Source organism: Ochotona princeps, chromosome 8, assembly GCF_030435755.1.
Source record: "Ochotona princeps isolate mOchPri1 chromosome 8, mOchPri1.hap1, whole genome shotgun sequence".
Taxonomy (NCBI): Eukaryota; Metazoa; Chordata; class Mammalia; order Lagomorpha; family Ochotonidae; genus Ochotona; species Ochotona princeps.
In genome coordinates, this window is record NC_080839.1 from 39,211,384 (window position 1) to 39,224,521 (window position 13,138).

Sequence of the window (13,138 nt, forward strand, 5' to 3'; positions counted from 1 at the left end):
ACTGAATTAAAACATATATTCTCTGTTCCTATACAGAGATTAACTTTAAGCTTTTTATTTTCAAAATTCCATTACATCATATTAAAAAGGGACAGGAGTAGAAAAATGTGTTTGAAAATTAAAATTACAAACGAAAACTCCACAATCGTTTCAAACATTAAAGTTAGTTATCAACAGAGAAATCAGTATTAAAAGATTAGCTATTACTAATCTCACTAATTATTAAGCTTCATTTTTAATTAACAAAGGTTTGTTTTAACTTTATTTTGGTTCATGAAAAGTTGTTGAAATTAGCCAACTTGGGCCTGGCACTTAGCCTAGTAGCTAAAATTCTCATCTTGAATGTGTTGGGATCTCATACATGTGCTGGTTTGTATCCCAGCTATTCTACTTCCTAACTCCCTGCTTGTGGCATGGGAAGGCAGTGGAGGATGGCCTAAAGCCTTGGGACTCTGCACTCATGTGGGAGACCTGGAGGAGACTCCTGGCTCCTGGCTTTGGATTGGCTCAGTTCCGACTGTGGTGGTCACTTGGGGAGTGTATCTCCTTCTCTCTCTGAATCTGCCTTTCCAATAAAAAATAAATAATAACCACAAAATAATTAGCTGATTTTCTTTGATAAGAATCATGTTTTCTCCATAAATTTTTGCAGCAGTCCCACTGTGTATGGGAGGCTACGAACATTCTTTCCCACTGTCTTGCCCGCAAAGTGAACATTTTAAATTTCTCAGTATGATATTCCTATTTAACCCTTCCCATTGGGACAGGTTAGTTATGTGGTTGGAACACTTTTGTGATTGTTATATTGTCACACTATATCAGTTAGAAAAACTATTATGACCATTTGCTTTTAACTTGTAACTTTTCTCTTGTCACCATTTTAAAATCCATTTTTACCATATATGAAGTCACAATACTGCCTCCTTATAAACACATACATTAGAAAACTGATCAAAGACAATCATACATCACTGGGAAGCATGTCAGTATTCTAGAAATCAGATTAGCTTTTCATGAATTTCCTATAGAAAGAAAAAAACGTCAGTTAAATCTTTTATTGTGGTGACAGTGAAATGCTTCACGGAACACTGCTGGGGAGTTTATGACTACTCACTGCTTAGCGGAAAGACTCCCTCCATCGACTGGGATTATTAAATCTCCCCAGATCAGAACCAAATACTACAATAGGAATGCCACTTAATATTCCCACAAACCATGAATGTCAATTTTTCTTCACTCTCTTTACAACTTTTATCACCTTATGATTCAGTTGTCAAATTTGATAACTGCTAATAGCATTGAACTCTAAAAAAAGGGAAAATTCTGTACTTGGTATACACAACTATTAAAATATGAACAGCTCTCAGTTTGCTACTGACCAATAATTAATTGTAGTTATTTTACTTGGACTTTCTCTTAAGAGATTAACAGATTAAGTTCCCTTTAAGAAAGCAAAAACCTTGGTACTTGCAACTTATTCCACCCTTTTCCTAAGACGGAAGGAAATTTAATCCATACAATACATTCTAAAACTGAATATGAAAAAATCACACACAAATAATCTGATTAATTATGCTTCAAACCACTCCTTTAGCAAGCTTTCTTTAACCTTAAATTTTGAGCAAATGATACACAGAATTCAGTCACAGAATACGTACCAACACGTACTTCTTTATTCTATCACTATTACCATAAACTACATAAACAACCTAAGCTAGATAAAATCCAGACAGGGTATCAGTCAGTTACACTTGGAATCACCCACTGAACAGCTGTCTGCTCAGTATTCTTTCACTAAAGATTCTCACAAAGTGTGTGCCTGGGCCTGTGTTACACAAAATATGTAAACACAACAACATTCTACATTCTATTGGTTGACTGAGAATTCACTTCTTCCTAACCCTCATCCCAAAGGAAGTCTGTAACCCAAAAGGGAAGAAACGGAAGAAGACGCAAAGAATAATTTTCACACAGGGTTAATACCAAGTATGGAATAAGCTATGTCATAACACAGAATCCTTTTCTAAAAATTAACTATATAAATGTTCTATGAATGTTACATGTAGATAATGAGCTTCGTTTTCAGGATAGTAAAATAGCCTACTTTAATATATTTGCTATAATAATCTACTAGGAAGCAGTCCATCGAAAAAGAAAAAAATCAGAAGCTGGTGGTTACTGTTGTACAGATGGTAAGCCATTACTTGGGAACCCCTACCCTGTACTGGAGCGTCGGTTCAAGTCCTTTAAGTCCACACTGCTCTACTTCTAACCTAGCTCCCTGCTAATGAGTACTCTGGCATGTAGCAGATGGTGGCTGTCTCACACACAGGGGACCCAGGTGTAATTCTTGCCTCTGGGCTGCGGCCTGGCCCAGACCTAGCTGTTGCCTCACTTGGGGAGTGAGCACATGAGGGATGATCTCTGTCTCTGCCTCTTCTTCTCTCCTCCTATGTCACTCTGCCTTTCAGACAAACACATGAATCTTAAAAAAAAAAAAAAAAAAAGCCAACAGAATAATTAATATGATTCATATGAAAACAAACTGTTTTCTTAGCACCACTGTAGCAGTCTTTTATAATCTCAGGCATAAAAATAGGAGACCATTCAATCACATTTCCAACGATCATGTTTGTTTCCAGCTTTATACTTTTAATGTATACTTTTAATACTTTTAAGTGACCACAACCGCTGGTGCTGCGCTGATCCAAAGCCAGGAGCCAGGAACTTTCTTCCAGGTCTCCCACACGGGTGCTGGGACCCAAGACTTTGGGCTTTGCTTGACTGCTTTCCCAGGCCAAAAGCAGGGAGCTGGATGGGAAGTGGAGCTGCTGGGATTAGAACTGGCGCCCATATGGGATCCCAGCGTGTTCAGAGCAAGGACTTTAGCCACTAGGCCACCACGCTGGGCACATAATCTATATATTTAAAATCAACTAGATTCTTTTAGTTTTTATAAACATGAAGAAACAGCAGTATCCACAGAGAAGCATGGATGGGATAAGCTTCAAACAGCTACTGAAGGTGCACTCCTTATTGAATTTCACTGTTCTCAGATCATTTTACCTGTAAAATCCATCTGAGAAGTTTATTGCTTTCTACTTCCAAATTTCTCTACACCCTGTTTTTTTTTTTGGGGGGGGGATTCTTTCCAACTTGGAATGGCTGTAAGTGGTGCTACTCTACTTCTCCTACATAGCCAGGGACAATCCCGTTTTTTGCTTACAATTAAGATTTTTCTTTAGGGCCCAGTGCGGTAGCCTAGTGGCTAAAGTCCTCGCCTTTTACGCGCCAGGAACCCCTATGGGTGCCGATTCTGATCCCAGCAGCTCCACTTCCCATCCAGCTCCCTGCTTCTGGCCTAGGAAAGCAGTAGAGGATGGTCCAAAGCCTTGGGACCCTGCCCCCATGCGGGAGACCTGGAAGAAGTTGCTGGCTCCTGGCTTCGGATCAGCTCAGCTCCAGTCATGGAGGCCACTTGGGTAGTGAACTACTGGACAGAAGATCTTTTTCTCTGTCTCTCCTCTCTGTTCATCTGAGTTTGCAATAAAAATAAATAAATCTTTTTTTTTAAATAATTTTTTTTAGCTACTAAAGGTCCAAGTACAAATGCAAGGTCCCTGTTGTTCATTAAACTACATACAGAAATCACCCACACTCTCTACCAAGTTAAACTAATGTTCAACTTGAGTCTAGATGCCTGATATTCTCTTATTAAAGTTCTTCAGTAGTTTTCAAGTATCAGATTCTATTCTAAAAAGTAACATCCAGTCTACCAGACCCCGACAGTTAGTTGGTAGTGACACTCGTAAATCACAGCCACCTATGTAAATATTTAACTCGGGAATTTGATACTTGAGTCACACTATACTGAACAGTACCATTGCTCTAGAAAGCTGGTTAGTTCCTTTGGTGACCTTATTTGGGATCATTTAATTAATAAAAATAAAAATATTTTTGGCAGCTTCGATTTTTATCTGTAAGCCTTTTCATAATGTGTCCACAGGACAACAGTGCTGGTCCATAGTAGGACTAGTGCTTCTTAAAGAAAATCTCATCACAATAGTAGCTTGTCGCTTAATGTTCTGGAACAAAACAAACTTATAGTTTCAAGTTTACTTCTGTTGCTGTCCGACATTCTGTAACTGAGTAACTTTTGTTTGTTCCTTTTGTGGGCTGTAGCCTACTTAGGTTGCAGTGAAATAAATCTGCTCTAGCATCCTGTTTACCTCCAATGTAGGCGACGTCCAGACCATCTGAGGATCTGGACATATTCTAAGACTTCCCTATCCTGTGATCCAGCTTTGTTACGTGATTCTAGGCCGAATGCTCAGGAAGTTGGACGTGACAGTTTCTATACCCACCAAACACAAAGTAGCTGACTCTCTATTCCTTAAGTTGGACACTGTAAGTAAATATGGGATCCTGTCATTCTTTGGAGCAACATATCAACTCTTCATTTTATTTAACTCTAGGACAAGAGATATCAGTAGCTCATTTGATATCATCACTTATGATTAGAAAAGCATCACAGAATAAAAGATTCTTACATATTTCAGCTCTGTGTTTATACCAAGTAATCTCCTAAAAAAATATTTTCTCTTAGAAACACTAATTGTAAAACCTCCATATTTTCTAAGTGATTATAATGAACAATTTTTAAAATAGAATGAAGACCCAATCATATTCATAGAAAAGGATTAGAACTACAGTTCTTAGCTTTTCTTTCCAGTCTGAATTTTGACTTGATTTTTGAAAAATAACTTTCCTTTTTCTTCGCACGTGTGCCCTATTTACACAATACTTGATTAAAAGTGGCATGAAAGCAAGTCAACTACAAAAATAAAACATAGCCAAAACTTTTAAGTCACTTTCTTTGCCGAAGGGAAACAGCACCAAACTAGGGCAAATGCAACTGATTCTTACCAACCCTTCCCCTACTCTTCCAAATCTGGCATGAATTACAGTTATCTTGTCTTCCTTTCAACACAAGTCAGGGACCAATACACTTTTAATACTCCAGCAACTCAAAAATAAAATCATCCCACAATAAAACATAACCAAACCCACTTACCTCACAATTCCCAGGCCTTTCAGATATTTTCCTATAGGTCTATTTTTCTAATTAACTGTAATCTAAGTTTGGTTTCACCTTTGGACACAACTAACCTCTGAGAGGTTGTTCCGTCTCTAATGATCTCTAAACATGTCCAAGGATGCAATTAAGGACTCATTCTGCATAGTTCCTTTACCTGTAGCCACACCCTTGGCAGGTATGTAAATCATCCCTTTAGCTATCTCACCAGGATGCTTAGGTCATGTTCCTCTAACCTATAATGAAAATCCCAAATGGCATTTACTGCTCTAATCATTATTGAACATCTGTATGTGCCCAGATTTTTTAAAAACTGTCAGATCCATCGTTTAGAGAAAACATATATTAAGGCTAATATTTTTCAACAAGGTGTAACTCTTGCTAAGGACAAGAAAAAAAATCACTGTGCTACTGTGTTTTATAAACACCTTAAAGAATAATTATCAGTTTGTTCAACTTTCCTTTCAGTTCTCAAATTTTATAAAGGAGAAAAAAATCTGTATACAGAGAGGGTCTGTTATTTGATGATGTAGTAACTACTGGAGCTAGCCAAGAAACCTTCCAATTTGTATATTAGAGTTTGTTTCATTAATCTTGGAGGCAATATCACTGGCATTAAAGAACAGAGCAACCAGTCAACAAGATACTTGTACCTTATATTGTAGATATTATTATACAAGTTAGGTAAGTGTTCACCTTTAATTCTGTTCTTTGCTGTATGTTGCTGGACTCTTACGCCACAAAGTGAAAGTTTAAAATTAGACAATGTTTTGTAATATATATGCTACAGAGATGAGCTGCTTTTTGTACAAGGGAAGACATGGAATGACTTCCTGGCTCCCAGCTTTGGTCCTGGCCCAGCCCAGACCATTGAGAGACATTCGAGGAGTGAAGCTGTGGATGGGAGGGCTTACCTGTCTGTCTCTGCCTTTCAAATAAAATTAAAACAAACTATGAAACTGCTAATAAGCTAAAGTGCCACCAGGGTGCTGGCATATATATGCAAACAACCTCTGGATTTTCATAAATTTTGAAAAAACAATCTAGATTTTATAACTTACTTCTTGAGCCAGAGAAACTGAGGGGAACTAATTGTGAACATTCTACAGGATAGGTATGTTTCACAGAGCTGAAGACTTTTGTAAACAAATTGTTTTTATATCAGACATCATGAAATTCAGAATTAGATTTTGAATTTTAAATATCATACTCTACTCTAGGCTAGCTTTCATTGGACAGGGCTTTGTACGTACACACACACACACACACACACACACTGCCAAGATCTTACGTTGGCTTCTATGAATGTCACTGAGGAGTGTTTTCTCTAACATTAACCAATTCTCTGATATCAACTGAGAACCAATAGTACTTCAAGTCTGATAAGCAGCTACCTGGAATTAGCATCAGGTCCACAAGTTAAAGGGCTCAATCCCACAAGACTCCTTCTATTTCATACAACAATCTGAAGTACTGGGGCACACATTTTACCAAATAAAAGCTCGGGATTCCTACAACCTCCTTCTCAGTCCCATAATTTACTAGCATAGCCAACAGAAATCAAAATACTGGATTTCCATTTCCTAGATTATTATTTTAAAAATACAATTTAGGACAATCTAATGGAGAAGACACAAAAAGATCTTGTGTTCACCAATGCAAAAGCTCAACCCCAGGCTCCTGCCCTTGACACAGAGGGTGAAGCTGAACATTCTAATCCTTCAGTCACTTCAGACCTTCTCAGATGACCAATCTCATCCTAAGCCTTCCATTAAATACCAATAATCTTCTCTTTTCATAAATATAATGCTGAGCATTCCTCAAAATAAACTTAAGATATTATGGCAGCTTTCAAACTTAGAGTTGTAGTTTACCTGCTTTTAATGATGTCTAAAGTTATCAGTAACATAATTACAAACTCAACAAATATTAATAAGCATTCACTATAATGTCAAAATCAATGGCAGTATTAAAGAAAAAATCAATGCACAAAGCACAGGAGGCTTGGTTCTCCAAACCAGCCCTTGTTGACTTATGGCTGTGGAAAAAAGGTATAAATCAGCCAGTCCAATCCAAATGAACTTAGTATAGGTATTACATTAATGCAAAAAGCTGCTAAGTATTGTTAAAATTACAAATGAAAGTATTACCACTTCGGTGACAGAGAATGTTTCACAGGGAAAGGGGTATTTGAGCTGGATTAAGACAGACTTTTTGGTGAGCAGAAAAAAAAAAGCATTTGCACACAGATTAAAAAGGCAAGGAAAAAAACCAGGCTGTGCTCGGAAATGTTAGGTCAACATGCTCTTTATAGTGATGACGTGACAAGCAGACCAATGAAGAGTTAAATTTGTGGAAATCAAAGATGTCTCTGTGAGCTCAAAAACTATCCAGCAAGCACAGAATGAAATGCTTGTAAATGAATGAGATGCACATAGAAGATTAAAGAAGTGACTGTTTAGAGTGGACCTTAAAAGTTAGGGAAGCGATTGAACTACACCATTGATTTAAAAAGTCTTGAATCAAAGTTTCAGTAAGCAGAAGAAAGCAAACATGTGTATAGCAAGTACTAAGAATTTTAAATATAAATGTGTGATGCTCAATCTTTACATTTGTCCTGACAGACGAGGCAATTAGATAAATAAGCTGTTTAGGTCATTCAGAAACTAAGTTCAGATGTGTATTCACACATAATAGACATTTGCATTCTTTTTTTCCCCCTTAGGGTGAATGGACTGAAATGACAGTAGTTACTCTTTCCTTGAGCAAGTGGGTTTGCATAGGCACTCTAAAGTAACATGTAAAGAATTATGAATCTGTACATTATGCTAGAGGAAACTGTTTATAACTAGCCAGGGCAACGTTGATTAGAAGGAATCTTAAAATTTTTGGTATTGAAACTTAGGATGAATTTGATTGAGTATACATTTGCTTACAGTTTAGAATGGAGACTACAGTGGGGGGCTGGACTGAAATAAGATTACTAATGAATTATGATTTGTAATATTTGTATATCAAAATACGAATCCCAACTTGAAAAAATTCAGTTAAGGGGCCCAGTATTTTGGTGCAACTGGCTAAGCTGCCTCCTGCAATCCCCCCTGGACACAGGTTTGAGTTCTGAATCTTGGTTGCTCCGCTTCTGTTCCAGCTCCCACTGGCCCAAGTGCCTGGGCCCCTTCCACCCACCTGAGAGACCTAGAAGATGCTCCTGGCCTCTGTGTGGACATATGGGGAGTAAACCAGTGGATGGAAGATCTGTCTCTTTCTTTCTCTCTCTCCCTCTGTTAACTTTGCCTTTCAAATAAATAAAATACTTCAAACAATTGATTTCAGGACAAAGTATGACATTATTGACACCTCTTTATGGCTTTAAAACAGAACCTGTTTATACTTCTTATATGTTATTTCAACAACTGCTAGACTACCAACATCAGAAAAAATATTTCCTGGGTGTCTCTCCCTCCCCTTTCGAGAGGCACTCTACCTCCTGGCCTCACCCTTCCCTGCTCACCTGGTCCCTTCGCAAATAAACTTTCTGTCTGCACACACACACACACAAATTTCCTATATTAGATAATGGTAACAAAACACGAGAGGATGAAAAACACAACTTTTTTTTTAAAACACAACTCTTTGAATCCCAAGTCATAAGTTTACTTGAAAACTTTCTAAAGTGTAAAACTTGTTGAGCTGTTATATTTTAGTGCATTCTAATATCACAGCAACATTTTCTCAACAATGTTCAGTCAAGTTTTTACACTGATGAATACTCTATGGCTTGAACTGGAAGTATCTTCTGGGAACTTTTTGTTGTGTAAAAAACTGCTCCTTTACTGCTGTTTTAACTTTCCCCTCAACCTGTTCTTTCCAGTAAGATCTTGATTCTGACAACCACAATTTTGCTATATGTTCTCTTCCTTGTTATCAAAGAATTGTTTTGCAAATCGACTAACCTGGACAATTCTTGCCTCAGTTAACATTTAAAAGTTGGAACTTCGCTTCCTCTCAAATGCATACTTTAGAATGACAACTAGACAGGAATATCTACTCCCTTTTTAAAAAAATAAGCTCTCGTCCTAGTTTATCTACTTTTCCCCAATAAATCAAAGACAAAAATAGGCTTCTCCCATACATTAAACATAGAATCTATATTCTAGACTCTGGATACCCCAGAAGGATCCAGGTTAAACCATTAGGTTCCCTTTAAAACAACATTAGCTTCAGTTAAGATTTGATCTTAATCAGTTTTCTTCACATTCAAAACTGGAAACCAATTTGTATAAAAATTGAGACACAAAAGGTGTGTGTGTCTGTGAGAGAGAGAGAGGTGGGGGGCACTGATTTCTCTGTCAATTCTCAAAATCAGGTTAGTTCAGCAAATATCTAGAGCACCTCCTATCTGTCAGGTCTTACATTAGGAGATTAGCAAGAATTTGCTTCCACCATAAAGGAACTAAAAAACATAAGAAAAAACATTTTCCCTTAGAGTTTCTTGAGACCTCCTATTTCTTAACATATAATATGAGTTTAAAACTAAGTAAAGTTATACAGAATGCATTTCACCATTTTCAAACTGAGTGGCCAAATCTGCAAGTATTCTTTTTTAAATTACTGCATACATTTTACTTGCCATAAACATTTCTTTGTCCCCGTGCTACCTTCAACAAAATTATTTTTAAACACAGTTTGAAAAACTTCGTAACATTTTCATTCTAGCCTGAATTAAAGTCTGAATTGGACTAACATGGTATCTATAACAAAAAAAAAAAAAAAAAAAGGAAAATTTTCATTTTCTTCTATTGTTATTTCTAGTTCGTTTTTTTAGGCCTGCACTGGAGTGTGACTTCACAGTAGACGATAATATACTTAAATTTCTACATATATCTTTGAATTTAATATAGTTTATAATTCTTAGTAAAGATCTCCATTTAATGTTTTCATATCTTAATATTTGCCAAATCATAACATCTTGAAAACATAATTCTTCACAAAAGAAATGCAAACAAGATCTAATAAGCATGTGACAGTATTTTGCAGAGTTTGCAGACAATGGAATTAAAAGTTAAGCTTATTTTATTACAATACAACTTTGAAATTCATGCACAGGTTTTTGGCGAGACAGCATTTCAGAACTACTGAAACCACTTGGGCAGAAACCTTGAAGTGTGCACCCATCGGGACCCTGGGTTGACATTGGGTGGCCATTCCCCATCCCTGGGTACTGGGGCGGTTGGAAGGCTGGGTATGGCTTCTCTCCTTATCTCCTTCTTCCCCCCAGAAACAGGAAGAAGAAACAGAAAATTTGGAAACAACTATCACACTCACTTTTCCCTAACCCTTGATTTCTCCCATCCTGATCAACTATGTAAACATCATCTGAAGTTAAAGATTTTTAAAAATCTTGCCAGGTTTTCACGGTATGAATTTTCCATGAACCTTTTGAAGATCTTTATGTGCTGCTCTTTCTGTTTAAAGACTTTGACATAAAGACATAAATATTGCTGATAACTGAATCTAAAATTTCTTTGTCTTTATATTTTTAACTTTAACCATAGAGTAACACAGTGCTTACTAAATAGTTATCTACAAGGAGAAATAGCCAAATTCCCCATTCATCCCAGCTAAATCAATGAGGTTATGCACACATTTGTTTATAATTTTTATTTATCTGTGAAGCAGAGAGAGAGAATTCCCATTCACTGGTTCACTCCACAAATGCCTGTAATGTCCCCTCTCACAACGGAGTTGAAGTCAGAAGTTGGAGGTCTCCAAAGCAGGTGGCAGGAACGTAATCTCTTAAGCCACCATCCTGGTGTGGAGGTAGGATCAAAGCTGAGCACCAAACCCAGGCACTTCCATGAGGCAGAGGCATCCTAAATGCTAGACTAAACTCCAGCCCCCACACATTAATTGAACACTTGCAAACTACCCTCTTGCGGTCTCAATAAAAAGCAATCTTAAAATAAAGGTTTGCTTTTTTTTTTTTAAGCCAAGGTTCTCAAACTGACTGTATTACTTTGGCAAGTCTTGCTTCCCTTGCCTTCAATACTGTGTGGGCAGAGGAAAGAATCAAGACATGCAGAACAAAATGTGAAGTCAAGGGAAATTGTGAAAATCACTTAAACTCACTGTCAGAACAATCTTTTTTTGGAGAAACACAAATGGAGGTATTTTAATATACTCCTGGCATTCAATTAAAAAAATAGTTCAGAATACCAAATTTTTAAGAGATCTTATTTGTTTTAACTAATTGGTCTTTTTTCATTTAATTCAGCAAACTGCAATTAACATCTTATCAAAAAATTTTTCGTAATACCTTTAAAAAGACTATTTGAATATTTAATGACCCATAAATGTTATTCTTAACACTGAAAATTTCTTCATTATTCACACTGAAATCTAAGACCATTCATTTAATGTCACATTCTATCTTGAACAGCACATTTTAAACGAACCATCTTGAATTTGCTTTTTTAAAAATTATTATTACTTTTTATTTGAGAGGCAAAGACAAAAAACAAACAAACAAACAAACAAACCCCAGCTTCCATCTGCTGGTTCATTCCCTGAATGCCTACAATGGCTGGGGCTGGCTTAGGGCAGAGGCTAGGAACATGATCCAGGCATCTCACGTGAAAGGTAGGAACCACCACCGCTGCTTTCCAGAGTTGGCACTGACAGGAAGCGGAATCAGGGGCTGGGGCTAGAACGGAACCCAAATACTCCAATGTGGGATGTGAACACCTTGACATCTAGGCTAAACTTCTGCTCTTAAACAAGCTGTTCTGAAAAAAAAAATGCTTTATTTGAAAGGCAGAAGTTAAAGGGAAAGCGAGATCTTTCATCCACTCATTCACCCCACCAAATGGCCACAATGGCAATGAAAATCTGGGCAAGTGGAGATGCTAAGGCGGACTATGTCAAGCCAGTGAATTCTGAACAGATTTCATCGTGCTTGGAATGGCGAGACTGGCAGCAATTCAAAACAGCTGAACTATTGAAACCACTTAAGCAGTGCCTCTGAAAGCACCCCCACACTGGGGATCCTGGGATGGTCGAGAAGGTGGATGTGGCTTCTCCCTGTCTCTCCCTTCCCCCAGACACAGGAAGGAAAAAAGAGAACAGTCTTACCCACTTTCCTGTAGCCTTTGACCCTTTGAACCCTAATCAACTATGTAAAGATCATAAAAAAAAAACAGAAAAGAAAAATAAAAAAGATTTGCAGATAGGAGAAAAAAGAATTTCTTAACATAATTTTTGTTAAAATTATTCACAATTCTATTATATACTACAAAGAATTACTATGATGATGGTAAAAGTAGAAAGTTTGATTTGGACCGCAATTAATGTTTCCCAATAACCTCTATTATTGGGGCTGATACTGTTGACCAGTGGTTTAAGTTGCCATAATGCCAGCATCCCATGAGTGTCAGTTTGTGTCCCGTCTGTTCTGCTTCTGTTCTATTTCTATGCTAATGCACCTGGAAAAGCAGCAGAAGATGGCCCCAGTGCTTGGCCCCTGTACTCAGGTGGAAGACCAAGATGTTGTTTCTGGCTCCTGGCTTGGTAGTTGGGACCATCTAGGGAGTCAATCAATGAATGATTCTTCTCTCCCTTTTCTCTCTCCTCTTTCCTTCAACTCTTTGCCTTTCAAAGAAAAAAAAAATAAATCCTAACAGGTATATAAACATTACACCTTAAAAATATTTTTATTCTCACCTACTGGGAAAGGCAGAGACAGAGAGAGAATCCACTGTCTGTTGGTTCATTCTCCAAATGCTGGTCCAAACTTAGCTAAACTGAAGTTAAAGAGCAAGGAACTCCATGAAGGGATGGCAAGGGGCCAAATATTTCAGGCATATCTACTGTATACCATGATGCACTAGCAGGAAGCTAAATAAGAAACAGAGTGGCTGGGACTAAAAACTGGCACCATAATAAGGCATGTAGTATCTCACACAGCTATTCCAACTTTTGATTTTTGACCTACCATAATTTTAATTCTTTCTAAATTTCCTTTTAATTTAACATGGTCATTGC

At 37.3% G+C, this 13,138-nt stretch overlaps 1 protein-coding gene across 2 annotated transcripts in view; it reads right to left on the reverse strand.

Annotated features, from left to right (window-relative positions):
* The window catches only part of PELI1 (pellino E3 ubiquitin protein ligase 1), a 59,933-nt gene that overhangs the window by 25,632 nt on the left and 21,163 nt on the right, over nt 1-13,138 (reverse strand). The gene's annotated exons all lie outside the window — the stretch shown is intronic.